The sequence below is a fragment of the Salvelinus sp. IW2-2015 genome, linkage group LG4q.1:29 (assembly GCF_002910315.2).
Source record: "Salvelinus sp. IW2-2015 linkage group LG4q.1:29, ASM291031v2, whole genome shotgun sequence".
NCBI classification, from domain to species: domain Eukaryota; kingdom Metazoa; phylum Chordata; class Actinopteri; order Salmoniformes; family Salmonidae; genus Salvelinus; species Salvelinus sp. IW2-2015.
In genome coordinates this window covers 73,714,690-73,726,336 of record NC_036842.1, presented here as the reverse complement: position 1 = coordinate 73,726,336, position 11,647 = coordinate 73,714,690, and positions in this window count along the sequence as shown.

Sequence of the window (11,647 nt, the reverse complement as noted above, 5' to 3'; positions counted from 1 at the left end):
GGCGTTATAAAACAAACCCTAAAAAACTTGCTGCCTAATTACTGTTAAGTCACATGTAGCCTATACTGTATAACAATACCATATCTGATCTTCATCAGTAGGATTAGAAGCATTTTGTATAGGAAGAACATGTATTCATCAGTAACATGCTATGGGCATGGGCTATCTAGTGTGACCTATATCAGTGGCAGAGTTCCATTTTGTTCCTTATCCCCTATTCTTCCATTCCTAGATCCTATCCTTTCAGTTATCACAGATGTACAAGATGAATGGTTAGATGGTTAGATGGTTAGATGGTTAGATGAAAGCAGTTGAGATGATGACACATTACCCAAAATGGAACCAAGTAGGAATGTTCTGTTAGTGAGAGAGTGTGTTTTCCTGGATTGTATTCCAGTCAGTAAATGCTTATTACTGTCCTATGGGACAGTGGAACACACACACACACACACACACACACACACACACACACAACTAACACAAACACAGAAAGAGAGAGAGCTAAATTAAAAAGTTGTGAAATCTGTGAGTAATTTCTGCTTCTATACTAATCGTGTAGTAGATCTGCCGTGTAAGGAAACATCATCCAAAGGGAGAACTTACCACACACGACACACACACACACACACATGCATACACAAAAACACACAACACACACCACCCAAGAGAAATACATTATCACTAACACACTAACAATGATATAGTTAATCATGATATTAGTAGACCATACAAGTCAACAGGCTCCCAGAGCTCTGCTACAGCTGCAACACAATCATAATCTCTTATCAATGATTAGAATAAAGATTAATAATTAGGTCTCCGCTAGTCAGTGCCAGGGGCTGGTTGAGACTCCCCAGAGCATTCGGGAATGTTGGAGTACTGTAGAACACACACATGGTGTTGTGGTTGTGTTTCAGAATGATGTGGGAGGGTCGAGGAGTCTGGCCAATAAGTGGACGACGTTCCTCAAAGCCAGACTGGTGTGTTCCATCCCTGGACCCGACGGTGTGGACACACACTTTGACGAGCGCCGTAAGTCACACACACATGCACACAGACAAATAGAAACACACGCCACCCACTCTGATGGGCCAATGGAAAATCAAGTCATTATATTAGATGAAGATTTGATAAAAGGGAATGTGGGAGTGTATTTAAGAGGGCCTGATAGGTCTACGGCTGTAAAGTGGCATAACATGAAGACTTGGCTGTGATCTGACAACCAATTAAACATATGAAAGTCACTGGCACCCCAATACTAACTAGACATCTGGAGGCAGAAATGTGACTTTTGTGTGGGTCATGCATTGAATCAATAGAATGGAACATTTACTCACGTTTTAGCGAAAGACAGACGGGTAATCCAGTTATTATTAGGGTTGATGTCTAACCAATGGCTTTCCTGTAATACTGCTTATGGCTGGTCAACACACACACGCACGCACACACGTTTGTTTTACTATCCTTGTGGGGACCAAAACATTTATTCCTTAACCCTAAAAGTAAACCTAAACCTAACCCCTAACCCTAATTCTAACCCTATACATAAACCTAACCCCTAAGCCTAAAATTGCCTTTTTCCTTGTGGGGATCGGCGAAATGTCCCCACTTCTGGTCCCCATAAGGAAAGTAAAAGCAACAAAAACAAAACACACACACACACTCCATGAAGAACATGTAATCAGAGAGAGAGGGAGGGAAGGGGGAGGCAGGGGGAGAAGTTTATTTGTGAATATGTTTAGTTAGAGATTGGCGAGCGTCTGAGCGTACGATTATTTATTTGTTTCCAGCAGGTCAGGCAGTTGTTTCAACTGTGCTTTGATGGCTGTGTAGGGCACTTTACACGGCTTTCTGGTTGGTTGGGCTATGCCGGCAGTAGCCTGGGGCTACCAGAGAGGAGGGGGGTTGATAGATTCAGCCAACATAACATACATGTCCTTTAACAGGTTGTTTGTTTGTTTGTTTGTTTTTTACATATTAGTTTTTGTATCCCGGCCCTCTTTTCAGTCGCTAAGGGCCGGTTTCCTTGACACAGAGTAATTAAAAGCAGACTCAGCGAGATGACGTAGATGCACAACAAAACGGCAGGGTCAATTCCTGCAACAAATAAGAGCGTTGAAACTTTGCTGCTGTTTTGGTCCCGTAGCTACAGTGCCTTCAGAAAATAATCATTCTCCTTATTCCACATTTGGTTGTGTTACAGCCTGAATTCAAAATGGTTTAAATAAATAAAAAATACCGCCCATCTACACATTATACCCCATAATGACAAAGTGAAAATATGTTTCTATAATTTGTAACTAATGTATTGAAAATTAAATACAGAAATATCAAATTTACATAAGTATTCACACCCCTGAGTCAAAACTTTGTAGAGGCACCTTTAGCAGTGATTACTTTCTGGGGAAGTTGCTAAGAGCTTTCCACAAATGGATTGTGCAACATTTGCCCATTATTCTTTAAAAATTCGTCAAGCTTCGTCAAATTGTTTGTTGACCATTACTAGACAACCATTTTCAGGTCTTGCCATAGATTTTCAAGTAGATTTAAGTAATAACTGTAATTTGGCCACTCAGGAACATTCACTGTCTTCTTGGTAAGCAACTCCAGTGTAGATTTGGCCTTGTGTGTTAGGTTATTGTCCTGCTGAAAGGTAAATTAATCTCCCAGTGTCTGTTGGAAAGCAGACTGAACCAGGTTTTCCTCTAGGATTTTGCCTGTGCTTAGCGCCATTCTGTTTCTTTTTTAGCCTGAAAAACACCCCAGTCCTTAACGATTACAAGCATACCCATAACATGATGTAGCCACCACTATATTTGAAAATATGGAGAGTGGTACTCAAATATGGGTTGTATTGGATTTGCCCCCAAAATAAAACTTTGTATTCAGGACAAAAAGTTAATTGCTTTGCCACATTTTTTGCAGTATTACTTTTGTGCCTTGTTGCAAACAGGATGCATGTTTTGGAATGTTTTCATTCTGTACAGGCTTCCTTCTTTTCAGTCTCTCAATTAAGTTAGTATTGTGGAGTAACTACAATGTTGTTGATCCATCCTCAGTTTTCTCCTATCACAGCCACTAAACTATGTAACTGTTTTAAAGTCACCATTGGCCTCATGTTGAAATCCCTGAGTGGTTTCCTTCCTCCCCGACAATTGAGTTAAGAGGGACGCCTGTGTCTATGTAGTGACTGGGTGTATGCACACGCTTTTTCAGTTCTGCCCACACATTTTCTATAGGATTGAAGTCAGGGCTTTGTGATGGCCAATCCAATACCTTGACTTTGTTGTCCTTAAGCCATTTTGCCACAACTTTGGAAGTATGCTTGGGGTCATTGTCCATTTGGAAGACGCATTTGCAACCAAGCTTTAACTTCCTGAGTGATGTCTTGAAATGTTACTTCAATATATCCACATAATTTCCCTCCTCATGATGCCAACTATTTTGTGAAGTGCACCAGTCCCTCCTGCAGCAAAGCACCCCCACAACATGATGCTGCCACCCCCGTGCTTCACAGTTGAGATGGTGTTCTTCGGCTTGCAAGCCTCCCCCTTTTTCCTCCAAACATAACGATGGTCATTATGGCCGAACAGTTCTATTTTTGTTTCATCAGACCAAAGGACATTTCTCCAAAAAGTACGATCTTTGTCCCCATGTGCAGTTGCAAACCGTAGCCTGGCTTTTTGATGGCGGTTTTGGAGCAGTGGCTTCATCCTTGCTGAGCGGCCTTTCAGGTTATGTCGATATAGGGCTCGTTTTATTGTGGATATAGATACTTTTGTACCTGTTTCCTCCAGCATCTTCACAAGGTCCTTTGCTGTTGATCTGGGATTGATTTGCACTTTTCGCACCAAAGAACGTTCATCTCTAGGAGACAGAACACGTCTCCTTCCTGAGCGGTATGACGGCTGCGTGGTCCCATGGTGTTTATACTTGCGTACTATTGTTTGGAAAGATGAGCGTGGTACCTTCAGGCGTTTGGAAATTGCTCCCAAGGATGAACCAGACTTGTGGAGGTCTACAATTGTTTTTCTGAGGTCTTGGCTGATTTCTTTTGATTTTCCCATGATGTCAAGCAAAGAGGCACTGAGTTTGAAGGTAGGCCCTGAAATACATCCACAGGTACACCTCCAATTGACTCAAATGATGTCAATTAGCCCATCAGAAGCTTCTAAAGCCATGACACAATTTTCTGGAATTTTCCAAGCTGTTTAAAGGCACAGTCAACTTAGTGTATGGAAACTTCTGACCCACTGGAATTGTGATACAGTGAATTATAAATGAAATAATCTGTCTGTAAACAATTGTTGGAATAATTACTTGTGTCATGCACAAAGTTGATGTCCTAACCAACTTACCAAAACTACAGTTTGAAATTTGAAATTTGTGGAGTGATTGAAAAACGAGTTTTAATGACTCCAACCTAAGTGTATGTAAACTTCTGACTTCAACTGTATGCATCTGTTGGTCACTGATACCTTAAAAAAGAAGGTAGGGGCATGGATCAGAAAACCAGTCAGTATCTAGTGTGACCTCCATGTGCCTCATGCTAGTGTGACCTCCTCATGCTCATGCTACGGGAGGGAGTGTCTGTCCTGGGAAATGGATGAGTATTATCTACAGTAGCCCTGACCTGTTGAAGATGTTAGGAAATAGTTTCAGTAGAATCTTTCTGTCTGAAGAGTTTTGTCATCCAGCTGGCAGTAGTCTGGTGCCAGTCCTCAGGCTTTCCATCCTCCAGAAAACCTCCTGTCCTGTTTCTTCATTTCATAATCAAATCAAGCATTAATTAAGTCATATGGAAGCTTCACATCTGATATAATTTAATCACATACTGTAAATGCTTTGCATTTCTTTCTTACAGTCTGGATGGCATTGCTTCTGTTTCAAGTCCTGATGAATGTTACATTCCTGCATAATGACACAAACATCTGTTGAAATTATCTGATTATCCAATACCTCTTCTGTCTCTCTCTCTCTCTCATTCTTTTACTAAGAGGAAGATAAAACCATGAAGGAGGGAATCAGTTTAGAGTTACACTCAAGTCTAATTAAGAAGAACATCCTCTCCCACTCCCTGTGTGTGTGTGTGTGTGTGTGTGTGTTAAGACACAGCTGTCACAGTAGGTTATCACAAAGATCTATCCTCCCTTGATTTATATTTAACTTTTATTTAACTAGGCTAGTCAGTTAAGACCAAATTCTTATTTACAATGAAGGTCTACCAAAAGGCAAAAGGCCTCATGGGGGCTGGGATAAGAAAAAATATATAATAAAAAAATATAGGACAAAACACACACCTAAGACGACAACACAGCATTGATAAACTGATTCAAAACTTCTAGCATTAAAGACGGAAAGTATTTTTGCATCTGACTCCAGTTCTCTATCAGCAATAAACTATACTGAACAAAAATATAAACACAACATGTAAATGTTGGCCCCATGTTTCATGAGATCAAATAAAAGATCCCAGAAATGTTCCATATGCACAAAAAGCTTATTTCTCTCAAATATTGTGCTCACATTTTTTTTTACATCACTGTTAGTGAGTATTTCTCCTTTGCGAAGATAATCATATCAATGGCATATCAATAAACCGAGCATGATCAAAAGGCCAATCCAAAATGTTCAGTTTTGTCACACAACACAACGCCACAGATGTCTCAAGTTTTGAGGGAGCATGCAACTGCACCACCCGCAACCGCAGGACTCTCCAGAGGTTGGTGCGGTCTGCCCAACACATCATCGGGGGCAAACTACCTGCCCTCCAGGACTCATACAGCACCCGATGTCACAGAACAACTAAACAGATCATCAAGGACCGGAACCAATACACTTAGTCAGTCAGGAAAGCAAAGACTCTCTTTTTCAAACAGAAATTTGCATACTGTAACTCTAACTACAAAACGTTTTTGGACACTGTAAAGTCCATGGAGAATAAGAGCACCTCCTCCCAGCTGCCCACTGCACTGAGGCTAGGTAACACTGTCACCACCGATAAATACACGATAATCGAGAATTTCAATAAGCATTTCTTCACGGCTGGCCATGCTTTCCTCCTGGCTACCCCAACCCCGGCCAACAGCTCCTCACCCCCCGCAGCTACTTGCCCAAGCCTCCCAGCTTCTCCTTCACCCAAATCCAGACAGCAGATGTTCTGAAAGAGCTGCAAAACCTGGACCCGTACAAATCATCTGGGCTAGACCATCTGGACCCTCTCTTTCTAAAATGATCCGCCGCCATTGTTGCAAACCGTATTACCAGTCTGTTCAACCTCTCTTTCGTGTCATCCGAGATCCCTGAAGATTGGAAAGCTGCCACGGTCATCCCACTCTTCAAAGTGGGTGACACTCTAGACCCACTCTATACTTATAGACCTATATCCATCCTGCCCTGCCTTTCTAAAGTCTTCGAAAGCCAAGTTAATAAACAGATCACTGCCATCTCGATTCCCACCGTACCTTCTCCGCTGTGCAATCCGGTTTCCGAGCTGGTCACGGGTGCACCTCAGCTACGCTCAAGGTACTAAACGATATCATAACCGCCATCAATAAAAGACAGTACTGTGCAGCCGTCTTCATCGACCTGGCCAAGGCTTTCGACTCTGTCAATCACTGTATTCTTATCGGCAGACTCAACAGCCTTGGTTTCTCAAATGACTGCCTCGCCTGGTTCACTAACTACTTCTCAGACAGAGTTCAGTGTGTCAAATCGGAGGGCCTGTTGTCCGGACCTCTGGCAGTCTCTATGGGGGTACCACAGAGTTCAATTCTCGGGCTGCTCTTTTCTCTGTATACAGTATATCAACGATGTCACTCTTGCTGCGAGTGATTCCCTGATCCACCTCTACGCAGACGACACCATTCTGTATACACCTGGCCCTTCTTTGGACACTGTGTTAACTAACCTCAAAACAAGCTTCAATGCCATACAAGACTCCTTCCGTGGCCTCCAACTGCTCTTAAACGCTAGTAAAACCAAATGCATGCTTTTCAACCGTTCGCTGCCTGCACCCGCCCGCCCGACTAGCATCACTACTCTGGACGGTTCTGACTTAGAATATGTGGAAACTACAAATACCTAGGTGTCTGGCTAGACTGTAAACTCTCCTTCCAGATTCAAATTAAACATTTCCAATCCAAAATCAAATCTAGAATCGGCTTTTTATTTCGCAACAAAGCCTCCTTAAGTCACGCCGCCAAACATACCCTCGTAAAACTGACTATCCTACCGATCCTTGACTTCGGCGATGTCATTTACAAAATACCTTCCAATACTCTACTCAGCAAACTGGATGTAAGCTATCACAGTGCCATCCGCTTTGTCACCAAAGCCCCATATACCACCCACCACTGCAACCTGTATGTTCTAGTCGGCTGGCCCTAGTTACATATTCGTTGCCAGACCCACTGGCTCCAGGTCATCTATAAGTCTATGCTAGGTAAAGCACCGCCTTATCTCAGCTCACTGGTCACGATAACGACACCCACCCATAGCACGCGCTCCAGCAGGTATATCTCACTGGTCATCCCCAAAGCCAACACCTCCTTTGGCCGCCTTTCCTTCCAGTTCTCTGCTGCCAATGACTGAAACTAATTGCAAAAATCGCTGAAGCTGGAGACGTATATTTCCCTCAGCAACTTTAAACATCAGCTATCTCAGCAGCTAACCGATCACTGCAGCTTTACATAGCCCATCTGTAAATAGCCCACCCAATCTACATACCTCATCGCCATATTGTTTTATTTACTTTTCTGCTCTTTTGCACACCAGTATTTCTACTTGCACATCATCATCTGCTCAACTATCACTCCAGTGTTAATTTGCAAAATTGTAATTACTCCGCTACTATGGCCTATTTATTGCCTTACCTCCTCACGCCATTTGCACACACTGTATATAGACTTTTTTTTCCTATTGTGTTATTGACTGTACACTTATTTATTCCATGTGTAACTCTGTGTTGTTGTTTGTATCGCACTGCTTTGCTTTATCTTGGCCAGGTCGCAGTTGTAGATGCGAACTTGTTCTCAACTAGCCTACCTGGTTAAAAAAAGGTGAAATAAGTCAAATAAAATAAAATGTACAAAAGAATTCAGATCCTTTGCTGTGAGACTCAAAATTGAGCTCAGGTGCATCCTGTTTCCATTGATCATCTTTGAGATGTTTCCACATCTTTATTGGAGTCCACTTGTGATACATTTAATTGATTGGACACACCTGTCTATATAAGGTCCCACAGTTGACAGTGCATGTCAGAGCAACAACCAAGCCATGAGGTCGAAGGAATTGTCGGTAGAGCTCTGAGACAGGATTATGTCGAGGCACAGATCTGGGGAAGGGTACCAAACACATTTCTGCAGTGTTTAAAGTCCTCAAGAACACAGTGGCCTCCATCATTCTTAAATGGAATAAGTTTGGAACCACCAAGACTCTTCCTAGAGCTGGCCGCCCGGCCAAAATGAACAATCAGGAGAGAAGGTCCTTGGTCAGGGAGGTTACCAAGAACCCGATGGTCACTCTGGCAGAGCTCAAAAGTTCCTCTGTGGAGATGGGAAAACATTCCAGAAGGAAAACCATCTCTGCAGCACTCCACCAATCAGGGCTTTATGGTAGAGTGTCCAGACGGAAGCCACTCCTCATTGAAAGTCACATGACAGCCCACTTGGAGTTTGCCAAAAGGCACCTAAAGGACCCTCAGACCATGAGAAACAAGATTCTCTGGTCGTGAAAACCAAGATTGAACTCTTTGCCTGAATGCCAAGTGTCACATCTGGAGTAAAACCTGGTCACATCCCTACTGAAGCATGTGGTGGCAGCACCATTCTGTGGGGATGTTTTTTCAGAGGCAGGAAGTGGGAGAGTAGTCAGGATCGAGAGAAAGATAAATGGAGCAGAAGTACAGAAAGATCTTTGATGAAAACCTGCTCCAGAGCGCTCAGGACCTCAGACTGGGGCGAAGGTTTCACCTTCCAACAGGACAACGACCCTAAGCAAAGCACAGAGCCAAGATAACGCGAAGTGGCTTTGGGAAGTCTCTGAATGTCCTTGAGTGGCCCAGCCAGAGCCCGGACTGAACCGATCACTGGAGAGTGTCACGATCGTGTGGAGGAGAGACGGACCAAAACGCAGCATGTGGAAATAAAGCCATCTTCTTTTATTATAACGACGAAGATGAACATGAAACGAAACACTTATACAAACTATACAAAAACAACAAACGACCGTGAAGCTACAAACGCAAGTGCACACACAAACTACTTACGTTCAACATAGACAATTCCCCACAAACAGCTAAAGCCTATGGTTGCCTTAAATATGGCTCCCAATCAGAGACAACAATAACCAGCTGTCTCTAATTGAGACCCAATTCAGGCAACCATAGACTTTCCTAGATACCTACACTCAACCATAGACACACAGCTAGACTACTACTAAACATAAACCCAAACTACTCTAATAACCCCCTAAACCTTACAACCACCCTAGACACTACAAACAACACATACATTCCCCATGTCACACCCTGACCTAACTAAAATAATTAAGAAAACAAAGAATACTAAGGCCAGGGCGTGACATAACCCCCCCCTTAAGGTGCGAACTCCGGGCGCACCAGCACATAGTCTAGGGGAGGGTCTGGGTGGGCGTCCGTCCACGGCGGCGGCTCCGGCACTGGTCGTGGTCCCACCCCACCATAGTCACTACCCGCTTTCTTAAACCCACTGGAATAAGGGGCACCGACTAAGAGCAGCACCGGACTAAGGGCAGCACCGGACTAAGGCAGCACCGGCTAAGGGCAGACCGGACTAAGGGCAGACGACAAGGGCAGACCGATAAGGGAGACGGAGCAGCGGACTAAGCGACCGAAGGGCACCGGATAAGGGGCAGCACCAGGATAGGGCAGCACCAGGATAAGGGCAGCTCCGGACTGAGGACGGCAGCTCCGGACTGAAGCAGCACCGGACTGAATGGCGGATCCTGGCTGGCTGGCTCTGGCGGATCCTGGCTGGCTGGGATCCTGGCTGGCCGGCTCTGGCGGATCCTGGCTGGCGGCTCTGGCGGCCTGGCTGGACGGCTCTGGCGATCCTGGCTGACGCTCGGCGGATCTGCTGAGGCTCATGGCTGGCTGACGGATCTGGCTGCTCATGGCTGGCTGACGGATCTGGCTGCTCATGGCTGGCTGCGACGATCTGGACTGCTCATGGCTGGCTGACGGATCTGGCCGCTCATGGCTGGCTGACGGGCTCTGGCCGCTCCATGGCTGGCTACGGCTCTGGCCGCTCATGGCTGGCTGGCGGCTCTGGCAGATCCTGTCTGGTTGGCGGCTCTGGCAGATCCTGCTGGTTGGCGGCTCTGGCAGATCCTGTCTGGTTGGCGGCTCTGGCAGATCCTGTCTGGTTGGCGGCTCTGGCAGATCCTGTCTGGTTGCGGCTCTGGCAGATCCTGTCTGGTTCCGGCTCTGGCAGATCCTGTCTGGTTGGCTCTGGCGATCCTGTCTGTGGCGGCTTAGCGGCTCCTGACTGACTATCGGCTCTGACGGCTCGGGACAGACGGGCGGCTCTAAGGCTCGGGACAGACGGTGCTCAGACGGCGCGGGAGACGGATGCTCAGAGGCGCTGGGGAGACGGATGGCTCAGTGGCGCTGGGGAGACGGATGCTCAGATGGCGCTGGGAGACGGATGGCTCAGAGGCGCTGGGAGGACGATGACTCAGAGGCGTGGGGAGACGATGCTCAGGGCGCTGGGAGACGGATGCTCAGAGGCGCTGGGAGACGGATGCTCAGAGGCGCTGGGAGACGGATGCTCAACGGCGCTGGGAGACGGATGCTCAGACGGCGCTGGGAGACGGATGCTCAGAGGCGCTGGGGAGAGATGCTCAGAGCGCTGGGGAGACGATGGCTCAGATGGCGCTGGAGACGGATGGCTCAGATGGCGCTGGGGAGACGGATTGGCTCAGATGGCGCTGGAGACGGATGGCTCAGATGGCGCTGGGGAGACGGATGGCTCAGATGGCGCTGGGGAGACGGATGGCTCTGGCCGGATGAGGCGCACTTTAGGCCTGGTGCGTGGTGCCGGAACTGCTGGTACCGGGCTGGGGACACGCATCTCAGGGCTAGTGCGGGGAGCAGCAACAGGACGCACAGGACTCTGGTAACACACAGGAAGCTTGGTGCGTGGTACCGGACTGGAGACATGCACCATAGGGCTAGTACGTGGAGGAGGAACAGGGCACACTGGACTCTCGAGGCGCACTATAGGCCTGGTGCGTGGTACCGGTACTGGTGGTACCAGGCTGAGGGCACGCACCTCAGGAAGAGTGCGGGGAGAAGGAACAGTGCGTACAGGGCTCAGGAGACGCACAGGAGGCTTCCCAACCTTACCTGGTTGTATGCTCCCCCATATCAACATCTCTCTCTCTTCGCTCTCCTCCAATAACACCAACAACTCCTCAAATGTCTCATAATCTCCCATCCTTTCACTTTCCTCCAATCTGTCCAATAACTCCTCCACATTCTCCGACTCATACCTTCGTTTAGCCAACTGCTCCTGATGGTAAGCACGGGGAACTGGCTCAATTCTCCCACTTGACCCAGCCACACTCCCCGTGTGCCCTCCCCCAAGATATTTTTGGGGGAGCCTCT